Source organism: Ursus americanus, chromosome 2 (assembly GCF_024610735.1).
Source record: "Ursus americanus isolate L20-20 chromosome 2, mUrsAme1.1.p, whole genome shotgun sequence".
In the NCBI taxonomy this organism is placed as follows: Eukaryota; Metazoa; Chordata; class Mammalia; order Carnivora; family Ursidae; genus Ursus; species Ursus americanus.
Window position 1 is genome coordinate 98856209 of NC_142128.1, and position 27997 is coordinate 98884205.

General features: G+C 49.6%; 1 long non-coding RNA gene across 2 annotated transcripts in view; it reads right to left on the bottom strand.

Moving 5' to 3' along the window:
* Positions 1 to 1510: 1510 nt before the first annotated feature.
* Positions 1511 to 27997, bottom strand: part of LOC148110691 (uncharacterized) — a 43729-nt gene continuing 17242 nt past the window's right edge. The window contains exons 2-3 of one of the 2 annotated variants that reach the window (XR_015723182.1): positions 5703 to 5792; positions 1511 to 2095 (exon numbers count right to left, since the gene is read on the bottom strand). This is a non-coding gene — a long non-coding RNA (uncharacterized LOC148110691). Of the gene's footprint in view, positions 2096 to 5702; positions 5793 to 26312; positions 26750 to 27997 lie in introns of those variants that run through there. The other variant, XR_015723181.1, reaches the window with a different exon arrangement.

Here is a 27997-nt window from a genome sequence, read left to right on the forward strand (position 1 = left end):
CAGCGCCTCTGGGATGTGACGGGCACAGCGAGGGAAGAGCCCAAGGGCATGCCGAGGTTTTAAACCCGTGGGGCACGGCAGGAAGGGGTAAGCGTGGAAATGTGTAACGTGTGAGGTCCTTGAACCAGCATTTACACCAACATCAACACCGTCATCAACACCATCACGAACTTCGTATTCTCCGTCCTATACCCACTTCCTTTATCATAAATCGCAGAGTCAAAAATGCCAGTTGCTGTTTCTGTAGAGGGGCGGGGGGTGCGGACCAAGCCCCAGACGCCATCAGCAGCTCCTAAAATGTCACACACCCGCACGGGCCCCATTGGTGGCTTTGCCTGTGGCGGTCACACCGCCTCCCGGGCCTCGGCCCCGTGGGATTCTGTCTGACATTTCCGGCACCTCACCGTTCACAATCTTCTAGAACATACGTACAGCTCGCTTCCCTGGGCAGAAGGACGCAAGATCTTATCTCATCCTCCCCCGCAAACAAACAACAAGAACAAACAGTGTGTCTCTTCTGAGCTTCCAGCAAAACTGCGGCTTTATAACTTCACCTCAATTATGTGGAAAGAGGAACGACACCTAGGACCCCAGACGCCAACGGAACCGAAGAGGAAGCCCTGAGTCTCATCGAGTGTCTTTCCTCTTAGCTGCCTTGAAAAACAAAGTGTCATTTTAGGTCAGATACTGAGTGCTCTCACTTCTTGAACGCTTACAGTTTACTGAGCACTTTGACCACATTATTGTATTAAATCCTTGCAGTGACTCCACGAGCTTTGTTAGACTTCATTCTGCAGAGGTAAACACCAACCCTCCAGAAGGGACAGCCATCTGAGCCCGGTCAGTGACGGAGCTGTCGCTGAAACCCTGGCCTCATCACTTCCAAATCCCGCTCTTTCTACTCGTCATCCTGACCCCTGCAGGCTTGGCACCTCAAGAGTGGCGTGCCACGAAGGAGAGGACAGGCTGGCACTATTTCCCCTTGGTCAATGACCCTTAACCTCATCCTTGTGATCACATGGGGTTTTCCGTGTTTATCTTCCAGAAGAGCAGAGGCAAACAGTTTGCTAAATCCTCATGGATCAATACTAGAAAGTCAACCCTAACACGAGTGCGCACAGTATTCCATTTCCTGAGATGACTCACCCTATCTGGTCCTCACCCACATATCGGCCAACAACCCCGAAGACACTTTGGCCCCCTGAGCATGCCTCCTTCCGGCCTCCAGGATGAGCCAGTGCCCCCTGAGGGCTCCCTCCCTGCTGCCTGGGAGGGGATCCCCACCATGCAATTTCTAACATTTTCTTGGGGAAGACATTCACATATACACACAAGCCTACAACATGGCGGAGCCAGAGGTCATTCAAGGTTAGGGGTTCATCAGGAGCTAAAGACACACAGTGGAAGCCGTGCTCCCAAGAGCATCCAGGCCTGCTCTTCCTAGCACATCAGTGGACAGGCACACAAGGTGTGTTGGAGGAGTTTGTGTAGCCTCTAGAATGTTCCATCTGTCTGGCTTATCCTCTCTTACCGGAGCTGCAGAGAGAGAACAGCCGAGGCTGTTGGGAAGCAGGTCATGTTGATTTCCCAACACAAATAACACATTCGTCAACGTGGGAAAAATTCAGAGAAGCCGAACTCCTTCCCAAACTCCTGGTTTAATCAACACTATGGGCTAAGACAGGAATCCACTCCTCAAATTCTGAACGTGGGACCTGCCTTGTGGGCCAGTCAACAGAAATAGCCCTTGACTACAGCTTCCATTGGCGATACTAAAGCCATCAAAAGACCCAAGTGTCAGAGAGGACATGAGCTGGGAAGAACACATGGATCCAGGGGGAAGTGAAGCCAGTAGCATCTCTCTCCATCCAAGACCCTGCATGTCCGTGGAGAAGTAGCCTCTGCTGAGAAGAGGCTGTCTGGCAGGCTTACAGAACATGGCGGAAGCACGCCCAGCGCCATGTTTTCTTGACTGTGTTCTATGCTCTGGAAATGGCCTTCTGATGCATGCTGCTGTCACCAGGAGCCCTTCTAGCACAGGTCACGGTAACTCCCCTCCTGTGGGCATGGACCGGAAACCTAGGCATTCCAGTCGCTGGAAAAGAAAACCCCTCTTACGAATCATTCTGCTGGAATTCTAATGAGCATAAGTCTGTCCCTAGGTGGACAAAGAAAACCCAGGTGCTGGATCTAAAAATCCAAGGACCCCTCAGAGGTGCCACTGGGCTGCGTGTGACTCACTGGATTCCCATCAGTGACACCCTCGCCCTCCCCTTTAAAAAAAACCCTTTATACATCAGGGTGCTTAGAAGTCACACCTGTGTCCTAAGGAACCGTTTATGAAGGCCTTGCTAGGAAATCGGGTTTTTTTTTTTTATTATTATTTGATGGAGAGCGAGAGAGCACAAGCAGGGGGAGCAGCAGAGGGAGAGGGAGAAGCAGGCTCTCCGCTGAGCAGGGAGCCCGATGCCTCTGGGATCATGATCGGAGCCAGACACTTCACCGACCGAGCCCCCCAGGGGCCCCCAGGAAATCTTTTTTAAGTTTTTGGCTGCCCACAAAAAAATACCTCATTGTTTCCCTTCTGCCAACCATGGACTAAGTACATAACATATGTTTATATGTGTGTAGACACACATATGACACGTGTGTCTGTGTTCGTTCTGTCTTCCACCTGCTTCACCACCATATTTACATATCTCTGCATCAGGAGCCAAAATCAGGTGCTCCAAACATCACCCAAGTCTCGGCCACGGCTCCCACCTGCAGGCAGAAGTTGCAGACAAGGCCCCGGGCGATTCGAGGCAGACCTGATTACCTGGCTCTCCCCTGCTCTCAAGCCTTCAGGCTGTGGCCGTCAGGCTGTCCGTGGCTGTCCTGTCCCACCCTCTGCTCCCTCGTAAGTGACAGTCCTCCTGGCTCTGCTGTGGCTTCCAGCCCACAGACGCCACCTGCTGCCTCCCAGTTCAACCAGGGTGCGGCTCGAACCCCCTCGCCTGCTGCCAGGAAAGCGCCCAGCCGGTTGGTCCTCTTCCTCACTTGAGCCCTGGGGTGGGGACGCAGACCGTGAGGAACCGCGAAGCAGGACTGTGTCCCTCCCAGGGGGATGACGGCAGAAAGTGGCCGCTAATGAGTACTTCTGGCTGCGAGAACCTTCCAAAGAGCCAAAGGCGTGGGCAGAACAGTCTTCCCAGCACATGTCAGATTTGCCTTTAAAGGAATCTTACTGCCTTCAGACAAAAATGTCCTGAGTCCTTAGCCTGGCGATCAAGGTCCTGCACCATCTCACCCTACAACCCCATCCATGTAGCCGCCTCTTGGTTCCGCCCGTGTCATTGTTACTGGACGGAGCCACTCACGTCCCCGAACGTGTGCCAAGCAGCCCCCTCTCAGACCCTGGCTCATATCCTGGGATGTGAAAGCCCCAACAGCCACCTGTCTCGCCGTTGGTCGCATCTAGGACCCTGCAACCTCATCACCCTTTGACACACACACACCCCCGACCCTCTCCTGGCTCCTACCAATGAGCGTCCTCTTGCTTCCCCTTTCTGAGAGTTCTGATTCTCACAGAAGACTTTTCCATTTTCAGCTCAGGCTGAAAGACCCTTCCAGGTCCCTCTGGTGCAAGGAGCCCCTTGCCCTCCATCCCGCGTGTCCGAGGCCTCCCCATCTGCCCCCAGCCGGCATGGATGCCACTTCTTCCAGGAATGCTTTCAAGCAAGCAGCAGCCCCCTCCTGGACCCCACACCTGACCCATCCCGACCGCGACCGCGCCCGAGACACTTGCCATTGTAACTTCACAGGTTTCTGGGGACTTGGCTTAACGCCTTTCCACGTAGGAGAATTCAAGCCTGCTAAACTTAGGTTTTATTTTGAATTTTTCTTTGGATCCCTCGCGGCCTGGAGGCATGGTCCACTGGCCACAACACATTCTAAGTATTTTGTGGACTAGATGAATGATCTCACTCTGGAGGCGGGTTTTGAGTAGTTCTTGCCGGTCAGAGAAGGAAGGGTGTCTCGGCCATTCAGGGGAGAAGTCCCTAGACAGTCACCCAGTTACTTAGCTCCAAATTTAGGCATGAAAAAACAAGTCTATTTTTGTGAAGTGAGCACATCAGAATGCTCTTTTGTAGTCTTTCTTGTAATTACGCAAACCAGAATGGTTATCGAGAACCTCGTTTTTAACAGATCCCAGTTGTCAGTATCAGTAAACACTCTACGAACCAAGTGAAATATATTGTTCACATAAATAAAATACATTTTGTGGGTGCCTGGGTGGCTCAGTTGATTTCGGCTCAGGTCATGATCTCAGGGTCCTGGGATCGAGCCCCAAGTGTCGGGCTCCTTGCTCAGTGTGGAGTCTGCTTGTCTATCTCTCTTTCTGCCCCTCCCCCTACTTGCTCACGCTCTCTCTCCAAAATAAATAAATAAATCTTTAAAAAAAATAAAATACATTTTATACACGCTAAATGTAGAGCCCCGTATGATAAAAATGCTTGGTCTGGGGCGCCTGGCTGGCTCAGTACGTGGAGTGTACGACTCCTGATCTTGGGGTTCCGTGTTCAACCCCACGCTGGGTGTAGAGATGGCTTAAAAATGAAAAATAAAAAATGAACTTTAAAAAAATGCTTGGTCTGACTAATGAGCCAGCAGCCACAGGCCCAGCTCAGCGGCTGCCACTTTGATCTGCAGAAAGACACTAAAAGTGACGTCTAAAATAAGGTTTGTGTGTAAAGGGCAGGGAGCCGGAGACCCACACGCCAGCTCTGAGGCCCCCCCCCCCAGCCTGGAGTGGGGAGGCCAGTTGCCAGAGGCCCTTTTTGTGACCGTGACTGCTCCAAGATGGAAAAGGATGGTTCATCTTCTTTCTCTCCCGCAGCTGGGCCTCCCCTCTGCTCAATGTGGTGACTTCTCATCACAGATACCCTTTCAGTTGAAAATCATTCATCACTTTTTGTTTATGTGACGGGTTGACTGGGATCGCTACTTAGGCCTTCACTGGACCCATAAACAGAAAGAGCAAATCCCCGCGGCCTGGGGACGTGGGGTGGAGACAAGATCTAATATTAAATCCAGGCCAGAATTCCATAATGACCGGCCAGGAATAAGTACAGGAGGCTCCTCCCGGGGCCATAAACCAACTTCACAAAAAGCGAGAAAGGGCCCAAGTTCTAAACCACCATGCCAACATGGTTTTGACCTAGAACATTCAAGAAAACATGCTTCCTGGGATGCGTGGGTGGCTCAGTAAGTTAAGCATCTGCCTTCGGCTCAGGTCATGATCCCGGTGTCCTGGGATCGAGCCCCACATCAGGCTCCTTGCTCAACAGGGAGCCTGCTTCTCCCTCTCCCCCTGCCCTGCTCATGCTCTCTCTCTCTAAGAAATAAATACAAATCCTCTAAAAAAATAAACTGTTCTAATACTCTATTGGCCTATTACATTCTGTATTTCTTGCATTAGCTGGATGTAAAATAAAAATTTAAAGTACTTTGAGAAACATGGAGAAAGTTCTATATAATCTTAGTGGGAGAAGCTATCCTAAGTATGACACAAAGTCCAGATGGCATTTTCATTAAAAAGATTTATAAATGAAATTATATTTAAAAAATTGATTCCATAAATTTTTTCAAATAAATCACACACCAATTAGTGGGACATATTCAAAGGACAAAAAGAACTGGAAAGAAATATTGAACCTTACCTGGTAGGTTCATTTTCAGTAGTTGCACTGGTGACCTAGGGATGAGACTGTTTTGTGTGTTGTAGGACAGCGTTTCGGGAACAGGGTTTTCTGCGGGAAGAGGGAGGGACAATCAGGCAGGTGAGGAAATACTCATGACGTCACATGTGGATGATAACACAGACTTGTGACACACAGAAGGTACACGTGTACATATTTTAATTGCACGTTTAATTTTACATCTTTATTTTTTTTTAAAGATTTTATTTATTTATGTGACAGAGAGACAGCCAGCGAGAGAGGGAACACAGCAGGGGGAGTGGGAGAGGAAGAAGCAGGCTCCCAGCGGAGGAGCCCGATGCGGGACTCGATCCCAGAACGCCAGGATCACGCCCTGAGCCGAAGGCAGACGCTTTAACAACTGCGCTACCCAGGCGCCCCTACATCTTTAAAAATTCCACAGGAAAATATAATGGACAAAGACAAAAGGAAAAACAGAAGAAAACATTTATAACACACAGACTAAGAGCTAGTTTCTTTAATACATAAAGAACTCCTATATATCAATTGTTTAAAACCAATAAAACACAAAGGACAAAAACAGGTATTTCTCAGAAAAAAAAGACAGACGGCTTCTTAATGTATCAAAAGGGGCATCTGCCTGGCTCAGTCGATGGAGCATGGGACTCTTGATCTCGGGGTGGTGAGTTCAAGCCCCAAGCCGGGCGTAAGAACTTACGTAAAAAAAAAAAAAATGAAAAAAAAGTTTGACCTCATTCATAATGCTGAACATGTAAGTTAAAAACTGTGGGGAAAATTGCAAATAGCGATCAAATTCCAAATTCAGATACTTTGACCCAGCAATTCCTCTTCTAAGCATTTACGTTATGGACACGCCCACTAGTGGATGTGAAACCAGGATTACACTGCACTGCTACTTGTAGCAACCAGAGTTTGGAAATAACTGGAATGCCTACCCAAAGCAGGCCGTTGGCCCAGTGGTGGCAGATCCACGCCTGAGATGCTGTGCACCTGTTACAACAAGGAGACCACACACACCTCTTGATGCGGAAACGTCTCCAAGATGCGTTGTGAAGATTAAAAACAGGTAAGGTACTAACATGGTGTGTCTGCAACTACTCTCAGTGCTTTAAAACAGAAGCGCACATCTAAATATAAAAATATGTACACTTTGTACAACGAACAGATCTGGGGAATAATAAAAAAAATGACTGGTTGCTTCTGGGAAGGAAATTGGGAGACTTGATGGAGGTGGACACTTTTTACTTCTGCTCTGCTGAGCTTTTCAGATTTTATTAACTTACTTAAAAGTAATTATTTAATTTCAAAACAGCTTCTTCACAAGAAAAATGCAACTTTAAAAAAATTTTTTTAAAGATTTATATATTTATTTGAGAGAGAGACAACACGCGCACACGAGTGGGAGGACCAGAGGGAGGGGGAGAAGCAGGCTCCAAGCTGAGCTCAGAGCCGTATGCAGGACTCGATCCCAGGACCCTGAGATCATGACCTGAGCCGAAACCAAGAGTCAGATGCTCAACCGACTGCACCACCCACACGCGCCACAACTTAAAATGTTTAAGTGAAGATTAAAAATGGGGAACATAAGTGTAAAAAACACAACCTCCAACAAAATATTAAAAACAAAGTTGATGCTCATTTTTCCTTGACGAGCAGTCATAGCTGCTGGGTCGTCTTCAGACACGTAAGCACACGCAGGTCCCGTTGCAGGGGACGACTGACCCCATCACTAATGGAAGAGATAGAGGCTCGCGCAACATCAGAAAACATAACACTATCAAAGATGAAAACAGATAAAACTGGAGTTTATGAGATGATTCTGCACGTTCAGATGGTGTCTGAGCACTTTTCCCAAACAACGTTGACACGCACCTGCCGGGAGACCCCGAGGATCCCATCCTACTTGCTGTTCTCAAGCAAGCCCCTCACAGAGAAGGGAGCAAGGGGCACCTGCTGGGGGGGGGGGACAGGGAGCATTTCAACTTATCAAGATTCCAGCACCAGCAATTTATTTTTTATTGGGAGTTAAAGGCTTTTAGGGAAAGTGGTATAAAGCCACCTGGGAATATATAACAATATATAAACAAATCATTCTTTGATCCTTCTACTTTGGTGTCCAAAACCCCCATTTCATATCAATGCTATTTATAATAATGGAAACATGTGAAGTAGGTTGAAACTTTATTTTGCTTTCTAAAATATACAGATAGAGGGGGTGCCTGGGTGGCTCAGTCATTAAGTGTCTGCCTTCAGCTCAGGGCGTGATCCTGGAGTTCTGGGATCGAGCCCCACGTCAGGCTCTTCTGCTGGGAGCCTGCTTCTTTCTCTCCCACTCCCCCTGCTTGTGTTCCCTCTCTCGCTGGCTGTTTCTCTCTGTCAAATGAATATATAAAATCTTTAAAATAAATAAATAAATAAATAAACAAATAAAATAAAATATACAGATAGAGACCACGCTAATGCTAACAGGTGAAATAACATTGAATGAAAAGCAGAATACCCAATAGTAGATACACACTGGTTACAATTATAGAAAGTCTACGTGGAGACATTATCACAAGGAGAAAATGAATTTGGGGGAGTGGCAGCTGTTTGTAACAAAGTGTGCGTTGGTGTGTTCCAGAGCTCAGAAACTAGCCGCTCCCTCTGGCAGGCACTGTAACACAGCAAGGAGGAGCAGACCTGCACAGGAGCAGGTCAGCACTGGCCCAGGAAAGAACACAGGGGTAGGATTACTGATGTCCCCACCTTCCTCGCAGGGAGACTAGCTGGCCGGGCGCTAGACTTGCTCTTGCCAGGTGCTCGCGAGGGAGTTAAGGCCACCTGCTGGCTACGCTGAGAAGTACAGCCTCGATTCCGGAAGTCAGGTGCACGACTTGGCAAGGACCCCCACTTCTCATTAGTCAGCTTTGCATGCGCACAAAAGCACCTTCACTGGCTCCTGGTTCATCTCACTGTTTCCTGCAAATTCTATTACTTCCTCTCCGTCTTTGCCAAGGTTCTCGGTCATGCCTCCTCTCAGCACCCCCCCAATCAACAGGATATCGCCGTCTTTCCTCTGAAATGCCAGCTGCGGGTGTGTCACCATGGCACGTGCGTGATCATGACCCAGCGCCTAGAGACTGGAAGACCATCGCCGCACCCCGGCACACACCCCCTCATGTTTCTCCAGGAACACAGCGATGCAGATCATTATTAACAAAAAATAAAGGGGTGCTTGATTCACAAAGATAAACACACACTATGTCTCACTGTCTCTTTATTTAATGTCTTGTTCATTCCACCATTCAGTCAACTCTTGATTGTCCTCTGGGGGAGTTTGGGCAATTTATATCATTCAGTTTCAGGTCTGTTTTTGCTAGTGTTGTTATTAGTGCCGTCCACAGGGGGACCTGGCTGCCTGAAGGAAGAGCCCCAGGTGACGCCCCCTGGCATGACCTGGGTGTCACTGCAAAGGTGAGGAACGTGTCTCTCGGGAGGACCTGTGGGTGCTGACTCCTGCCTCCCCTAGCTCCCCTTTGACTACCTTTCTGCCGAACTTAGCTTCCCGATTACTCAGCTGAGCACTGCTCATCGATTTGCCATGGCGGTAAGTGGGTCCTAGCAGGCCCCTAATACCTGTCCTTCTCGTGAGTTAGACCAGCAGACCAGAAGTCTGGGACAGAATGGCAGGGACCAGTCACACCAGAGGGGAAGCCGTTAGGTCCATCTCTGGCTTTGATGAGTCCCAAGACCAGAGTGCCCCTCTGCCACCCCATCGGCCTTGGCACCCGCATGCTCCAAGGGGGGCCCCCATCCGTCCACCAGCCCATCTTCTCCCAGCCTGGGTCTGTGTGCGCCCAGTCAGGAAACTGTCTAAATTCTCTGAATCCATATGTGCCAGCATGACAACTGCCCAATTTTTCCAAACTCACTGAAAATTAGAAAACGTGCAACACACGTTTATTAAGGTGTTATTAACAAAACACCCTGAGAACAGAGACACAAAACACTTAGGAACATGGATGGCATTCGTCTAAATAAAAGTCTTAACTGGATTCCAACACATGGGCTGTTCTTTGTTCCCTCCGTTCTTATTGTGCTCGTCAATGATCAAAACCCCAGACAACAGTTACTGTCACCAGTAGCGGGACAAACGGGTAACCTGAGTTTGCAGGGGGAACGCACCAGGAAGAACGCGCTCTTCTTGCCAAACACGCACAACAGGAATCTAATCCTGAGGAAACAAAAACCGGACCCGAACTGAGTGACATTCTACAAATCTACTGACCTCTACTCTTAAAAACAACACGGTCATGGGAGAGCAGCGAAGGCAGAGCTGTTGCTCCAGATTCGAGGACACTGTCGACAGAAGAGGCAGAATTTATATTAGGGACCATACAGGAGGTAACAATATCGTGTCACGGTGAAATTGCCTGGATTTTAGAATTGACCTGTTATACAGGAGAACGCCCTTGTTCTCGGAGGTCATTGCCACGGTATTTTGAAGTAAAGGAGCACAAGTAGTTGAGGAAGAACATGATATGAATATAGAGAGGGAGAGGGAGTGAGTGATAAAGCAAATGCACAAAATGTTCAAAAGTGGGGTCAACTGTGCAGTTTCTGTGCACTACTCTTTTTTTTACGTTTTTATTTTTTTAAGTTAAACAAACACCCAATGTGGGGCTTGAACCCATGACCCCGAGATCCAGAGTCGCACGCTCCACGGACGGAACCCGCCAGGTGCCCCTCTGTGCACTAGTTCCGTGACTCTTCTGTAGGTTTGAAATTATTTCTAAAAAAAGAAAGAAAGGAGAAAGAGCAAAAATAGGAGAACATTCAAGACTCAGGCCCTCTTCTTCTGTGTGCTGATGGGTTTTTCACGTGAGTGAGCAAGGAGGGAGTCTGCCCGCAGCTCTCACAGGAGTTGCATTTTCAGGTGGCGCGGTCATACTCGCTGTCAGGATTCGAGTCTTTGTCCGTGCAGACCCGGCAAGGCTATGCTCTTCCAAGAATGCAGGTGTCGACGTGCCTCCGGGTTCTCCCAGGTCATCCCCGAGCACCGGACCCGCGGGCCAGGGGAGGCTTGCTGGTCTGCACTCACAAACACAGTTGATGAGACGGGGGTGCTTACACAGGAAGCAGGGAGCGAAGCTTCTCATGCTACCCCAACACAATTCTAGTAACAATCCTCCGAGACATGTGCTGTTATGACACCCATGGTTTTACAAATGAGGAAACTGAGGTACGGAGGGAAAACATCACGAGGACTCAAAACTACTCCGTGGAGGGGCCAGGAGCTAAAATCGGGTGTGTCTGGGCACCTGACCGCCTCCGTCCTTGGAGCGTGTGACCCTCGATCCCAGGGTGGTGAGTTTGAGGCCCACATCTGGGGCTTAAAAACAAAAAAGAATAAACTTTTATTTATTTTATTATTTTAAAGACTTATTTAAAGACTTTATTATTTTACTTATTGGGGGAGAGGGGCAGAGGGAGAGAGATTCTCGTCCACGGCAGGGGGAGCGCTACCTTTAATCACTTTGTTCAACGCCAACTTGAAGTTCAACTGAGGTCCCCAACGGGACAGTCCCCCCCTCACACCCGCCATACAAAATACCCCCAGCTAGTTACCATTTCTGTCCCCCACCCCCTCCCCGACTCGAGTGTCTCTGCAAGAATCCTCTGGGGTTCAGCCCTGCTGCTCCCTGCTGGGGCGATGGCAGGAGACTGTATACTCTGCTTCCTTTGAGAGGAAAACGAAGGTGTAGACGGGAGTCCAGGCTGAAAGTAGGTTTCTATGTCAGACACATGGACGCCTGCGCTGCTTTCTGAGTAATACCGTTCAAAATCCGCTCCAGAAAAAAATACACAACAACAAAACAACAACAACAACAAAACCAGATCCACCCCAGGTGTGGAGAAGCAAAATGCAGGGAATGCAAGGGGGGGTGGGAGGGAGCGGAGACCAGGTCCCTGCAACCCCCCGAGAAACTCGCAGTGGCCCGAAAATAATAAAACTGTTGGAAGCACATGAAACCAGCCTTACAGAAGGTTCACACTCCTTTGGACAGTGTTCTGTTTGTTCTGTCATTATGGAGAACCCATAAATGATTCACTGAAACAGAAAACGTACCCTTTGCTGCCGTGCGCGTGAGTCACGCTCTGTTTGTGCTCAGGGCTGCACCTGTTTTGAGTATGACCACACTTCTCTCACTTGGAGGCCTGACCTTGCAGTGTAGGCTTCGCGCAGCAGCAGGATAGGTAGCTTGGACCCTCTATCGCTCACTCCAGGGACCTGCACTGGACCGTCAGCTAGAATGTGACAGGTGCGTGGCACGTCACCAGCAGCAGGCAGCAGGGCAGCGTCTTGTCTAAGAGAAGACAGCCTCCAGGAAGGGCAGAGCGACGGCTCAGGTGGGATACGAGCTCGCAGTTAGTAACCAGGCACTCACACGATGCCACGGGGGCCCCGCAAAGCAGGTGAAGCCCTACCTGGGACACCCAGAAATCCAGGGAGTTAGCATCAGGTGGTGTCGCTGGTTTTGGGGCACCAGTCACCAGAGTGTGGCTCTAGGGCAGACTTGGATCCCTGGGGTAGGACAGCACTGTCAGGGAGAAGGCAAATACCCAGGTCAGGATGGCGAGGATGCCAGGCAGACTTAAGCACATCAGCGACCACATGGAACCAGTCAGCAAAACCAGCTCACGGGCTCCTGCAGCCTAGAAGCCAGGGTGCCTCGGGAACGGGCCTGGAGTGTTGATCTTCAAGGTCAAATGCCCCTCCACGGGGTCAGGACTGGCCCTAGAGACCGTCACTCCTGCGTCTGTAACCCCAGGGAGGAGGCTTGCACCGGGCTCTCCATGGTCAGGGCGAGATCCTCAGCTCACGCAGTCAACAAGCCTTTGGTGTGTACCAAGCACTGGGTCACGATGTGGGAACAAGGCTCGCTTGACGTCAGTGAGGAGCCACTGAAGCAGGATTGTTTACAGCACGTCTGGCACAAATCTCACAGAGCGGAGACCGGCCTCCCCGCGGGGCCCGCAGCCGCCTGACCCGTGCCACGCAGCCACATCCACACCCAGCCAGATGCACAGGCCTTACGGAACCAGCGTGGTCACCCCACAAACTCACCGGCACAGAGTCTCTCTAAGTTACTCATCACACCGACCCCGCATACCAGGGAGAGGAACAGCAGCCCCCAGAGATGCCCCTGTCCTATGCCCCACAACATGTGCATGAACGCAGGGGCCTGACGTAGCGAAGGGACTTCGAGGATGTGACTGAGGTCAGGGCCTTGAGGCAGGGAGACGTCTTGACTACCTGAGTGGGCCCGATCTCATCACATGGCCCTCAAAATCCGAGAGGATTTCTCCAGCATGTGTAGAGTCGAGGGGGATGGGCCCCCAGGAGAACAGGGGGAGGGATGCCCTCTGATTGGCTCTGAAGGTGGAGGAGAGGCCACGAGCCAGGGAATTCCAGCAGCCTCGGGAAGCTGGGCAAGGCTCCCCCCCAGGCCCCCAGGAAGGACACGGCCCTGCGGACACCCTGATGGCAGCCCACTCGGCCTTCTGTTGGACCGCTGACCCAGAGGACGGTAAGAGAATGCATTTGGGTTGTCTGAAGCCTCCAAATGTGTGGTAATAGAAATTGAACACAGTAGGAGATGGGACCATGATTTGTGAAGCTAAAAAGACTGGATCCTATCTTTCTACTTCCATTCCCTATATTCACTGACTTTCATCCATCACCACAGAAAATCCTGAGAGAAGGTCCAAAATCAATAAACTGAAACCTAACAGTTTAGAATGCTCGTTTTATACAGAGGTGAACCTCAGAAGCATCGCCTAACTGAAGGGAGCGTGGGTACCTCAGGGAGGGAGACTAAGACGGGGCAGGAGTCCGCTGGCTTCAGTGTCTTTCGTGCCAATTTTTAAATCTAGGGGCAATGAAAGCTTGATCTAAAAAATGCTAAAGCAGGAGGTGCCCGGCTGGCTCAGTCGGTAGCACTATGACTCTTGATCTCAGGGTCGTGAGTTCAAGACCCACATTGGGCATAGAATCTACTTTGTATAAAAAGTAAAAAATGCTGAATGTTAATCAGGCAGGTGTGATCCTGCTGTAAGCAGCTCACCGCCAATGTGTAGACCTATACTGCTAAATATGCTAGCCACTAGCTCTGTGCGGCTCTTACATTTTAAATGAAAGATAATGGGGGGGGGACGCCTGGGTGGCTCAGTTGGTGAAGCATCTGCCTTCGGCTCAGGTCATGATCTCAGGGTCCTGGGATCGAGTCCTGAGTCAGGCTCCCTGCTCAGCTAGGAGCCCGCTTCTCCCTCTGCCGCTCCCCCTGCTTATGCACGCTCAGCCTCTCTCTCTCTCAAATAAATAAATAAATATTAAAAAAATAATAATAATTTGAAATTCAGCTCTTCCATTGCAGTGGCCACATCTCATGTGCTGGACAACACTGGGGGAACAGCACATATGTGGAGTGCTCCCATCATCACAGAAAGTTCTAGTCCAGGCCCTGAAGGAAGTTACACCTGCCAGCCAGCACTGAACACCTGATTCCAGTCATCCAGGACTTCACAAGCCATGGGTCGTAAAATGACCATTTCGTGACACAGACCAAGTCCATGGGACAGAAATTCTGGCAGGGCCCAGAAGAAGGATCTGTGTCTGTCCACGATGGCTGTGCGTCAGCTGGAAGGATCGCTGAGTGGGGCCAGCATCACCTGCAGTCACCCCTCCTCACGAGTCTGGCAGCTGATCCTGCCATCAGCTGGGACCACCGCTGGGACATGGAAGCACCGTCTCTGCGTGGCCCGTGCTTTCTCCCCATGTGGCGGGGGTTCCAAGAGTGAGAAACCAACTCACAGGACAGGGAAGCTGCCAGGTGAAGGCCTGGGCCCGGAGAAGGAAAGGCTGTTTCCTCGGCTCCTGTTGTGGGGGACTGGAGGCCTTCCTGTTCCAAACCATCTCATCTGGGGTGTTAGGTACCTGATTCCAGGGGCAAACTCCTTGACTTTCACGGAGAATCTAGGGACTCATGTCCACTAACATTCATTGGCTGTTACATAACTTTGTCCGCAGCTCATAAACGTTTCTCCGCTGTGAGCCACTTGGATTTCAGTCTTTCATTTTTGAAAAAGGCGGGTTCGCTTTTTAGGCTAATTTTTTTTGCAAGAAGTATCATAGGAAATCATCTGGGCGCTTGTGCTAAGGAGAGAGAGTCCTGCAGGCTTTCAAAGCCAACTGCGTCTACAGTAAGCGCACAGGTCAAGGAACCGAGGCGAGGGGCCTGGGACAAATGAGACCCGAAGTGAGGTTCAGCCTGGGGTCTGAATGACGCCCAGCAAAGGCGGACATCCCATCCCAGCTCGGAGGCTCTGATGGTCCATTTCCAAGACAATGAGAGCGGCAACCTTGGCTTTGTTTGCAAAATTTGGACGCATCTTTCAACAGTGATGAGAAAGTCTATCTCATGTTATTACCGTTAATCTTACTTTTAGGACAAGACTTTTAGATCATGATTTTTTTTTTAAATCTCCAACAATATGCTATGCAGAATACAGACTAAGACACAAAGGAGAGAGACATTTCAGTAAATCTACTTTTTAAGGTTTTGACTCATAAGGTCCAAAATTACACCCATCAAGCAAACACCCATTGGAGCAAAAGCACATTGGTTGGTCAAGAGATAAAAAGGTAACATGTGGCAATTACTTCAGAAGTCTGAAAGGGAGTCTGAGCATCCCCTGAGAGACGCAGACAGCCGAGACCAAACGGTGGGTCCATTCTCGCTCCCCAGAGAGCCCACCCACCACCTTTTCCAGAGGGTGTTGAAAAGTAGAAGGTGAAGGAACAGAGCAGGAAGTTAGGGCCGAAGCAACCGCCCCCCCCCCCCAACAGCAGTGTGCATGTGAAAATTCGCTGCTGTTGGATCATTTTTAAAGGTAACTTTCTTTCTTTTTCATTCTTTTCTTTCGTTCTATTTTTTTTTTACTTAATTTGTTCAAGCTGAGTCACAATGCTTTCTCACAAAAAACTCTCTGCAATACATCAAAAACTAATCATGTACTATATGTTGGCTAACTGAACATTTAAAAAAAACCTCCCTGCAATAGCTCTGTTTGCCAGGCAGCGGCCCACATGGAGCACCCCCAGGCCCCCGGGCCTCACACCTTACCCTCCCACCCTGCGGAGCGATGGCAGGCCGAGGGCTGCCCTGCACGCATCTTCCATCGGCAAAAACCACTGTCTAGACAACTCGTCACCCAGAGACAAGCCCCGTCCTTGCTGCAAAACACGGTCTGACAGTGTGCTCTGTGCCTCAGTTTCCTCACCTGCGCCTGCCGTCCTCGGTTGTACGGATGTGCTCGTGCTGGTTCAGAAAGCGTCCTGCAAATGTAGTAAGATTGAGTGGGACAACATGCAGCTTCAGCCCCCGTAGGAACGAATGTCCCTGGGATCGCTTCAGACCGAAAGACTCTGCAGATCGCCCCAGGCTTCACCCTCTCCAGAGGCAGGCTCCCCGGGGATGGACCGCCGAAGCCCAATCCTGGAGCGCCCGTCTCACACGCTTACCAGACGTCCTTCCCCGAGAATCTTCAAGAAAACAAGGTCAGCTTCCTGAACTAGGGCTCCAAGTGAGGCCTGCTCTTCAGCACAGTTAAATGACGGGACCTCTGACTGTTCTCTCCAGTTGTGCTCTGTTGGTTAATCAGGGAGGCTCCCAGGATAAGGTGATTACGTTCAAGTCTTGCCAAAAAACGTTAAGGGACAGACTCCTGTGTGGTTGGATCAAGAGGAACAATCTTCCCGAAAATAAAATGAGTCTGAGTGAAGGGGATGGGAAGGTTTATTGGGGGCGAGGTCGGCCTTCCGTTCTGGTCTCCTTTCATCCCCGTGCGGTTCACTGTAAGAGCAGCAGCCGTTCCAGCCATGGGACTCGGTGGCCTGGCCGTGGGTCACCTGTCCCATCACGCAACACTGACAGGTAGTCGACTGTGGTTACGCGCTGAACATGTTGCTCACTGAGTGTTACCTCCCCGGCAGCCTCCTGACCCTCACCCCGCGGCAAAGACTGGTGCCCTGACCTACAGAGAAAGAGCGGGAAGCTACCACAGGACCTCGCGAGGGGCGGAGGCTCGTTTCCGATGGTCAGACATGGGAGGCTGTTTTGAATTTTGCCCCATCAGTTCCCAAAAGTGTAGGGTGGGAATTTGTAATCATAACTGCCTCTTATCTATCGCCCATGAATGAAACTTCTCCCCCGCTGAATTTTAGGGGAATGAATGGATTGGTGTCTTTGGCCAGAGTGCTCTGTAACTGCAAAGTATCGCGTATCACCAGTTTTTCCCTTAGATGGTCAGTTAGGAGGAAGTAGGACATTCCAGAAGCTCTCTCCAATTAGGTCAAGCAGAACTCCCCCTCTCTGGAGTCAGAGCCTGTCTGACCAGGTATAGTTGCAGTGACAAGTGACTTACAAGCTTACGCCCACGCACTCTTTGATTTCTGATTTGCCCCTGCAAGGAGGGTCACGGTGTTCCAAGTGCTGGCCTTGGGCCTGAGTTCTCAATCTGCCTGGGTCTGGGGACTTGCCTGCCCCTTTGAGGGTGACTTGCCTCCCCGGATTCCTGACCCAGTCTCCACCTGTGGCAACACATGCTCCTTAACACTGTTCTACCTGCATGGATCCCTGCCTTCCACCCGATCCGTAATTCTGACTATTGGGCTCCTGGACAGGGTCAGTCCTCGCAGCCTGGTCAGGGTGGTGATGGTCTTAGATGGAAATGCCCGAGCCCAGGGTTCACGATTAATGAGGGCAGACAAGTCGAGGACTCAGGGTCCGTTCAAATGCCCTAATGTGAGCAGACAACCCCAGGGCACAGAAGGATGAGGAGACAGGGAGGGCTCTACTTCCCTTAATGCAGCCCACACACGGATTAGCATCTGAAGGACGGTCGTATTACATCATCGGTTACATCGCTCTCAGTCCTTTTCCCATGAGGGGGCAGGAAACACCTCCTCTTACATTCTGGGTTAATTGGAATTTTCATTTCAAGTATAGGACGTTAGAGTTTGCCCCCATTGGATTTCATCTTGTTGAGGTTGGAAGAGCCTATAAGAAAAGCCTGAGGCAGGAAGGGATCCCTAGAAGGCCCCCAGCCCCCACCCCGCCCCATCAGTAGGAGGCACACTGTCTGGACGAAGGGCTCTGTTGGACGGTTGGCACACTGTGCTCACGGATGTAAGGAAATACTTTCAGCTCAACCCCTTTCCTACTGGGAAAATATTACTGGATCCTTCTGTACAGAATCAAACCAGTCCAAAAGGAAAGACCTAAGACTCTTGCTGAGGGGTTCCCCGATGACGTGGCTCCACCTCCATCGCTTGGTGGAGCCCATGAGCAAGCCCCGTCCACACGCACAGAGTCTCCAACAGCCTGCCCGGGTGACCGTCTGAAACACAAGCAGACGTCTAAGGCCCACCAGGCAGCTGAGGAAAATCTCCAGCATGAGAAACAGATCACAACAAACACATGGGGGAAAAAAATGGAAAGAAAAGAAAACAACTCAGAAGACACAGATACCACAGAGATCACAGAGCTAGTGAGACAGCACAAAACTACGACTAAGAACCTCAGAAAGATGAGAGGACAGACCATGCATTCAAGAAATAAGAATAGGAGCGCCTGGGTGGCTCAGTCGTTAAGCGTCTGCCTTGGGCTCAGGGCGTGATCCCAGCGTTCTGGGATCAAGCCCCACATCAGGCTTCTCCGCTGGGAGCCTGCTTCTTCCTCTCCCACTCCCCCTGCTTGTGTTCCCTCTCTCGCTGGCTGTCTCTCTCTGTCAAATAACTAAATAAATAAATCTTTAAAAAGAAAGAAAGAAAGAAAGAAAGAAAGAAAGAAAGAAAGAAAGAAAGAAAGAAAGAAAGAAAGAAGAATATTTAGAGACTGGGGAGCCTGGTTGGCTTAGTGAGAAGAACGTGCAACTCTTGATCTCCGGGTGGTGAGTTCAAGTGCCATGCTGGGTGTTAGGATTACTTTAAAAAAAGAGAAAAACTAATAAAAACAAAATCCAACTACAAAATGGGCCGAAGACATGAAAAGACGCTTCTCCAAAGAAGACACACAAACGGCCAACAGACACATGAAAAGACGCTCGACATCACTCATTATCAGAGAAATACAAATCAAAACCACAGTGACATATCACCTCCCACCAGTCAGAATGGCTAAAATCAACAACACAAGAAACAACAGGGGATGCGGAGAAAGGGGAACCCTCGTGCACTGTTGGTGGGAATGCAAACTGGTGCAACCGCTGTGGAAAACAGGATGGAGGGTCCTCAAAATGTCAAAAATAGAATTACCCTCTGACCCAGCAATTGCACTGCTGGGTACTTTCCCTAAGAATACAAAAGTACTGACTCAAGAAATACTTGCACCCTGATGTTTTTGGCAGCCTTATTTACAATACCCAAGATATGGCAGCAGCCCAAGTGTCCACACATAGAGGAATGAATAAAGAATATGTGGCATATGTAATATTCCACACAATGGAATAGTACTCAGCCATAAAAAAGAATGAAATCTTACCATTTGCAACAACACAGATGGATCCTGAGGGTATACTACTAAGATATACGAGGGTATAACTAGGTGAAATAAGTCAGAGAAAGACGAATACCATATGATCTCACGCATATCTGGAATTTAAGGAACAAAACAAAGAGACACACAGAAAACCAGACTCTTAACTCAAGAGAACAAACAGGTGGTCACCGGGGGAGGTGGGGGCATGGGTGAAATAGGAGCTGGGGATTAAGAGCACACTTATCATGTAGAGCATGGAATAATGCAGAGAATTGCTGAATCACCGGGGCACCTGGGTGCTCTGTCGGTTAAGCACCCAACCCTCGGTTTCGGCTCAGGTCATGATCTCAGGCCCCAAGTCAGGCTGTGCTCAGCAGGGAGTATGCCTGAGATTCTCTTTCTCTCCCCCCCCCCCACTCATGCTCTCTAAATTAATAAACAAATTAAGAAAATCTTAAAAAAAATTGTTGAATCACTTTATTGTACACCTGAAACTAATATAACACTAAATGTTGGGGCGCCTGGGTGGCACAGCGGTTAAGCGTTTGCCTTCGGCTCAGGGCGTGATCCCGGAGTTCTGGGATCGAGCCCCACATCAGGCTCTTCCACTATGAGCCTGCTTCTTCCTCTCCCACTCCCCCTGCTTGTGTTCCCTCTCTCGCTGGCTGTCTCTATCTCTGTCAAATAAATAAATAAAATCTTAAAAAAAAAAACACTAAATGTTAACTACACTATGATTAAAATAAAAAAAAATAAAGTTAAAAAAAGAATATCTAGCATTGGAATAACAAGAGTTCTGGGGGCGCCTGGGTAGCGCAGTTGTTTGGCGGCTGCCTTCGCTCAGGGCGTGATCCTGGCGTTCCAGGATCGAGTCCCACATCGGGCTCCTCCGCTGGGAGCCTGCTTCTTCCTCTCCCACTCCCCCTGCTTGTGTTCCCTCTCTCGCTGGCTGTCTCTCTCTGTCAAAATAAATAAATAAAATCTTAAAAAAAAAAAACAAAAACAAAAAAAAAACAAGAGTTCTATAAAGAAGGGACAGAAAAAAAAAAAAAAGAAGGATGGAAATCATCAAAAAAATAATTGAAGAAAATTTCCCAGCACTGTAGGGCCTAAGTTTTCGGATGGAAAGGCCCCGGCTGACATCCAGCACGATGTGAGGAAATGAACCACAGGGAAACACATAAACACGAGGTCTCAGAACAGCCGAGACGAAGGGAAGACCATAGAGGATTTCTGGAAAGAAAGCAGGCCACACATCCAGAGTCAGGAGTGAGAATGCTGAGAAGACAGAAGGCAATGGACCGTTGCTTCCAAAATTCTGAGGGAAAATGATTATCAGCCCAAAACTCTGTCTCACGTATCAGTTATGCATAAAGATGAAGACATTCTCCCAACAGTCTCAAAATGTCGCTCCTAGTAGTTTCTGGGGAAGCTACCAGAGGCCCAGAGCCACCCAAACAAGGGGTGGACCTGAGCACGACCAAGCAAGAAGAAAATGCCAGAAACACCAGCTGGGGTTTCAAAGCTGAGGCCTGGGAGGCAGGAAACAGCAGGGTGACACACTGCCTCGCAGCATGACTGCAGCACAGGGAAACCGGGACACAGTGAGGAAAGCCGGTGGGAAAGCCCCGGGGGTCTCCAACACCGCAAAGCGGGGACAGACACGGGGCAAAAGAGGGGCAAGGGCATGAAGGCCACCCCTCCGACACGCGGGACAGAGGACACCAGTCACCAAGCCTGTCTATCCCAGCTCCTGGGTGTTTGCTGATTCGGGCGCTCCCGCCTTCCGGCCCAGGAGCCAGCCTTGGCCTCCGGGGCCACGACGGCCTCCCTGCCTCCAGCTCTCAGCCCTGGCACCGCACCCCCACACAGCACAGCCGTTCTAGAACAGTCTGATCACGTCGTCCCCCTGACACATGGCTGTAACGGCATTTTGCTGTTCCCTGCACGAGACCAGGTAATTTGATGGGACTCCATGCATTCAAACGGCCTCTCCAACCTCACTGTTGCCTCCAGCTAACACAGAAACAGGAGGCTCCGTCCGTGTCACCTCGCACTCCCGCCCCTGTCGCCTAGTTCGCACACGTCCTTCAGGACGAGAGCTCTGCCAAGCATCCCTGACCTGAGTCGGGTGGCTCCCCGCACGGCCCTCCCAGGTCCCCGCACGGCGCCCCGGCTCCCCTCACGCACCCCGGGCTCCCCGCATGCACCCCAGGGCAGCAGCCTTACTCTGGTGTCCGCACGGCTCCCGCGCACAGAGGCTGCGCCAGAGCTGCGCCAACATCGGTCCGCACCCCGTACTGGCCTTGACCGCACGGGCTACAAGGGACGGCCGTCCAGCTCACAGCGGCCGGCACCAGCGGGCATTCACCGGCCGCTGTGCCCGCGGGCAGCCGGAGGCGGACACCGCCTGAGTCCCAGGCTCCGTTCCTTCCCCTCCTCCCGGATCCTCCCAGTTACCTGGTCTGCACATGGCGGGGCCTCCAGCCCGCGTCCCTCCGCCGAGGGACTCCAAGCTCAGCCGCTCTTGCCCGCTGGCTCCGGGAGGGAGTCCAGTTCTCCTGGACGACGCACAGCCCGTGTCAGCGAGGGTCTGCCAGACGGACAGATGGACAGCCCGAGTCCGTGCTATCGGGTCTGTCCTGCTGTGAGAGCTTCGTTCAGGGAGAGCATGTGACTCCCACGGCAGCTGCTCGGACCATGACAGCGAGCACTTGCGACCGCTGGCGCTGGAAACCCCGCTGCCCGGACACCTGTCCACCAACAAGGCCTGAGGCAACCCGAGCCCCCGCCAGTCCTAACCACACTGTCAAGTCCAACTTCACAGCCGACCCCACGATCCAGCCCCACGACGCCAAGGGCTGCAGGGTCCTGCAGTCAGCTCAGAGGTCTCAACTGACGCTGCTCTGTAAACCAATCAGAGTCAGCCGACGCTGCTCTGTAAACCAATCTGAGTCAAAGGATGCTGTTCTGTAAGCCAATCAGAATCAAGGGATGCTGTTCTGTAAACCAATCAGAATCAAGAGATACTGTTCTGTAAACCAATCAGAGTCAACTGGTGCTGTTCTTTAAGCCAATTAGAGTCAGCTGATGCTGTTCTGTAAACCAATCAGAGTGGCTGCAAGCAGCGCCTGCACTCTGTCCCGAAAGCAGTTTCCCTGCCCCCCTCGCGCGAGGTCAGTCCGCTTCAGTACACGAAGCGCACCGCGCGTAATCTGCTAGTGCGCTGTGGGCCACACGACACCAGTGTCAGGACCGGTTGCAGAGCTCCCGCCACTGTTCGTGGCGCTAATCAGGAAGCTGATTCATGTGCCGACCAGTCTGCAGAATACCGCCAACACTCCGTAAGCTCGTGTTCTGAAGCTTTGTGCCCATTTGCTTCTGCACAGTGTTTTTCTAGTCTCTGAAATGCTGTGCTTCCTTAATTTGATTTTCTAATTTAAAAAAAAATCAATGCATCACATGCAGGAAACGAAGAGCTTTTACAATTTTCTGCCAGTTAAAAGCTTTGCCTTCCACAGCTCTGGCCCTCACCTGAATCTTGGCATCCTTGGTGTTTTACTGTGTCAAGGGCTCTGTAAGCCTCGTGCAGGTGCTTGAAGGGGTGTGACTATGTGTCCACAGCGGTTGCACCTGACCTAGTGGCTGGATGAAATCAGAGTGTGCGTGCTACTGGGAAAGAGCTTTGGGTCCTGTCTGGGCCTAGCTTATTGCACGCTCTCAAGTGAGACACCTGCACTCACTTCATCTGCTTCCTCTCATCTGTGAAATAAGACAGTGAAACTAGACGACACAAAACCCATGAAAACTCCATTATCTATGATGTCATGGCATCTAATGAATGCAGGTGTGTTCTCAGACGAGTCACCGCGCCCCGTGGGCCACGGTGACTGGGATGGAAAGCTTCTGAGGCGGCTCTGAACTTCTCCCCTCCTGCTGTCCATGCCTGCACGCAATCCCCTTGCCCTGCAGTGTGGACTGAGGCTGGGGCCTTGCTTCTAACCCCTGACGACAGGCACCTGCAGGGAGCTCAGACTCTGTGCACTTAAGGGCACACACCACCAGGTCGCCCCCACTCCAGATGCCACAAGTTTGGGGTCCCCGAGCCACCAGCACTTCTGAGCAACTGGCTCCACACCCAAGGAATTCTCACTACCTCTCAGGGTCACTCATTTACTAGAGTGACTCACAGAACTCAGGAAAGTACTTACAATTACTGTTTTATTGTAACAGATACAAATCAGGACAGGGAAAAGCTGGAGAGGGTCCCAAATGCAGACTTCCCACGTCCTCTCCCTGTGGAATCAAGACACATAGACCTTCCGGCACATCGATGGGCTCACCAGCCAAGAAGCTCCCCTGAGCCTCCGTGTCCAGAGTTCTTGCTGGAGTTTCCTTGGGTGTGTGGCTGCACTCCATCTCCAACCTTTCCCTCACAGGAGGTCGAGCCAAAGTCCCAACCCCCTGTCATGGGGTTGGTCTTCCGGACTGTGCACCCTGGGTCACCTCATCAACAGAAACTCAAGTGGTAGAGGGGCTGCCTGAGTAACAAGACACTCATGTGGCTCAGGGAATTCTCAGGACTTATAGGCTTTCGCTTAAAGGGAGCCAGGACCAGACCTATTCTTTACTGTGTAGCATCAGGGTACGAGAGAGCTCGGCTTTCATGTTGCTCACAGAACATCTCTCTTGCTGGTTTTGATGAAGCAAATGGCAAGGCGCCGAGGGAGACCTGGGTCCAACAACCACTGAAGCATGGAATCGCCTCAACAGCCATATAACGCTACAAGCTGACTCTTCCCCAGCTGAGCCTTCAGATAACACCCTTTATTGCAGTCTTGTCTGAAGCAGAGGACCCAGCTAAGCCCTTCCCAGATTCCTAACTCACGGGGAACAATCAGCTATGAAATAACATGTGTGCTGTTTTAATTTGCTGGATTTGGGGGTAATTTGTTACACAGCAATACACCGACTATACTGTGACTAAAATTCAGGGATGTCCTGAATACAGCAAACCCAGAAGATGTGATCAAACGAATGGACTTCTCGTGGTTATGCTAAGTAAATCAAAAAATGGGGTGGATCATCGAGCAGCCAACTACCAGCACAGACAGATTAAGTGACTTACTTTAGCTCAAACAGGAGGTAAGTAGTAGAGTGAAGACCTGAACCCCCAGCAGCCAGACTCCAGAACCTGTGACTTAAAACACTACCTTACACACCCACTGGAAAAACCAAACAGCAAGACCACAGGATAGTTACCCAAGGTCCTTACTATCAAAGGCTTCTCCCCTCAAGTTTTTAACTACGATTTGTTTATATGCCACTGTTTCCAAAGAGGCTATCAAGTGTCTCAAAAATTCTACAAAACACTGTAATGAAAATTAAAGTAAAATCAAGTGAAGCGTCAGAATGTAAAGAATATGGACAGGAGAAACAGCAGAAAGCTGGGCGGGCTTGTTCCTGGATAGAGACGGGAGCCAGGGGTTCCAAGCTCCGAGTGTTTAAGACTCCAGGATAGAGGAAAGCAGATTCGACCACGAGATGCACAGTGTGCTTTTGGGAGATTGAAGCAACAGTTCCTGGTGGAGAACAGGGAAAATGTTTTTCCGCAGGTGCTCACAAAGGAAGTCCTGTGTCATATAGTTATCGACAGCCCCAGAAACATCTGTAGGGGCCCAAACTAGGTGATTCAGCTTCCTGCTGGCGGCTCAACGCACACACAGATTCCAGATGAACAAGAAAGATGGATGCAACACCTAGCTTCTCTCTCTCTCTCTCTCAATTTTTCCTTTGCAACATTTTCAAATTTCTCCTCTCTTTCGTGTTTTGAGCATTAGTGGAGAAGCTGTGAGGTCTTGGGCTGAAAATGAAGACCAACTGCATTATCACTGTGACAGTCACTATTGTCATAAAGAGGGGCGGGAGAAGAAAAGGAGGGTGTCACTACCTGAATAAATCAACTGCTCCTTCATGTTGACAAACCAGCCCTCCTCCGTAAACGTGTGCCCTGCGTTCTGCCATCCCGAGGGTCAAATGCTTAATGTGCCATCAGGACACGTAGATTCCAACACTGACATCTCCTGTTACAGCGACGATACTTTTTCATCTCTCCGCTGTGAGACCTCAGCCCCACGACTACCCTCAGCAGCCCCCTGGGGATGTCCTGCCTCGAGCAGCTCTGTCCAGTCTCTGCCCAACCGCCCTAGACACTCCCTGTTCCCTGGATCGCCATGATCTCAGACGCTATTATATGATTGTGGCAGAACCATTAAAAATAATGTCAGGAAGCCGAGGGATATAAAACAGAGTCATGAGTAATTCCCTGGGTTGTGACTGCTCCATGCTTGGTGTCCACAGTAGGCCAAGCACCGGAAGCGAGGCGGGACAAGGCACCGGAAGTGAGGCAGGATGAGGCCCGTGCTGCACGATGTCCTCTCAGGATGTCCTGTAGCAGGTCAGTGCCACTGGTTAGCATCTAATGACTGGCCTCCCTGCCTCCATCCTTGACTGCTCTACTGTTCTCCCCAGTGACCCATGACCTATACACAACTCCTCTCCTCAAAACTTCCCTGCGTTCCCTTTCTCACCCAGTATATCCTCCAACATGCCTGCATGGCCTGCAGGACCTTCTGAGATCTGCCCCAGCTCGTCCCCCACATTCACGTATCCTCAAGCACACACCTACCTCAGGACATTTGACTTGCTCCTTTGCCTTCAGTGACATTCTTAAGGCCTCATCAGAGAGGCCATCTCTGTATAAACAGGGTTCCCACTAAACCATCATGATGCAAATAAAGGGAAATGGACTTTTAAATATGAAGAAGTGAAGGAAATGTATTACAGATTTGTAAGCATTTTAAACATAAAACTAGTTAACCGATTTCTACCCATGAGGAAATATTTTATATTCCAACATTAATCACTTCGGCCTTAAAATGTGCAAACTCTTTCAAGAATATCATTCTTGAAAAACTATTCTGAAAAATTTTAAAGGTAAAACCTATATACGCAAAATGTTTATTACATCATCTGTGCTATAAACGAAAAATTAGAAACAATCAAAACATCCAGTACTTGGTAAATAGGTAAATTACAGACGTTTAACATTACAATTACCAACCTGTAACACCAAGGACAAAATGTTTCTGACATGTTTTGTAAACAAAACAAAACAAATGCAGAATAAAACTTTTTGTATTTTTACATTTACAAGAACATAAAATGTGAGTGTAGCATATAAGGAACTGCAGAGACATGGAATCACTATATTCGAACGGCACAAATAAACATAGTTTATGTTTTCAACTTTTCCTTAATGTTGATTCAATAAGTTTTTCAAAGGAGATTTGGATACAGAGCAAAATGACGTACACATCCTTGGAGCCTGTGGACACTATTCGGCAGCACACGCCTGAAGACAGTCTTCCAAATTTTCTGGACCTGAGAAAACCATTGAGTTGTGTTTTTTTGTTTTTGTTTGCTTAATTTTTATTTTTTCATTTAAATTCAATTAGCTAACATATAGTGTTATTAGTTTCAGAGGTAGAGGTCAGTGGTTCATCAGTCATACATAACACCCAGTGCTTATCACATCACGTGCCCTTCTTAATGCCCATCACCCAGTTACCCTATCCCCCACTTTCTCCCCTCCAGCAACCCTGTTTGTTTCCCATAGCTGACAGTCTCTTATGGTTTATCTTCCTCTCTGATATCGTCTTGTTTTATTTTTTCCTGTTTTGTTTCTTAAATCCCACATGAGTGAAATCATATAACTGTCTTTCACTGATTGACTTGTTTTGCTTAGCATAATATCCTCTAGTTCCATCCACGTCATTGCAAATGGCAAGATTTCATTTTTTGACGGTTGAATAATATTCCATTGTATATATATATACCACCTCTTCTTTATCCACCGTCTGTTGTGGACATTGCTCTTATAAACATTGGGGTACAGGTGCCTCTTCAGATCACTACATCTGTATCTTTGGGTAAATCCCTATTAGTGCAATTGCTGGGTCGGAGGGTAGCTCTATCTATTTTCAGCTTTTTGAGGAACGCTGAGTTCTTGTTAATGCAGGTGCCCTGTGCCCAGGTCCACTGAGCCCATGTCTCCAGAGGAGTTGCCCAGGGAGCTGTATTTTTAAAACTGATGATTAGGCAACCACTAATTTAGGGCAGAGAATAGCATCATTGTGACATAAAAGATTCCAGTGTAGTTTTCAGGCCACTAATTGATTTGTCCCATCCGTAAGTATATGTTGCTCATCCTTCCTCATCTGCTCTCATTAAGGAGCCTCAGAGAACCATCTCAACAAGCCTCTCAAGCTACTTGCTCTGTGACCTCATGAAGCAGCAACGTTCTCAGGCCATACATGGTAACAGAAAAGAAATAGGAAGCCTGACTTGAGTCACTGAGTGAGTTACAGGTAGAAAGTAGACCAGTGCGTTGTTTATGAGATCCAGAGACAGAGGAAAGGAAACTATGGAGTTTTGGTTTTTGTTTTTTAAAAATTTATTTATTTATTTCAGGGAGGCTAAAGAGGGAGAGAATCTTTCGAGCAGACCCCCTGCTGAGCATGGAGCCCGATGCAGGGCTTGATCCCACAACCCATGAGATCATGACCCAAGCTGAAACCAAGAGTTGGATGCCAACTGACTGAGCCACCCAGGTGCCCCATTTTGTTGGGG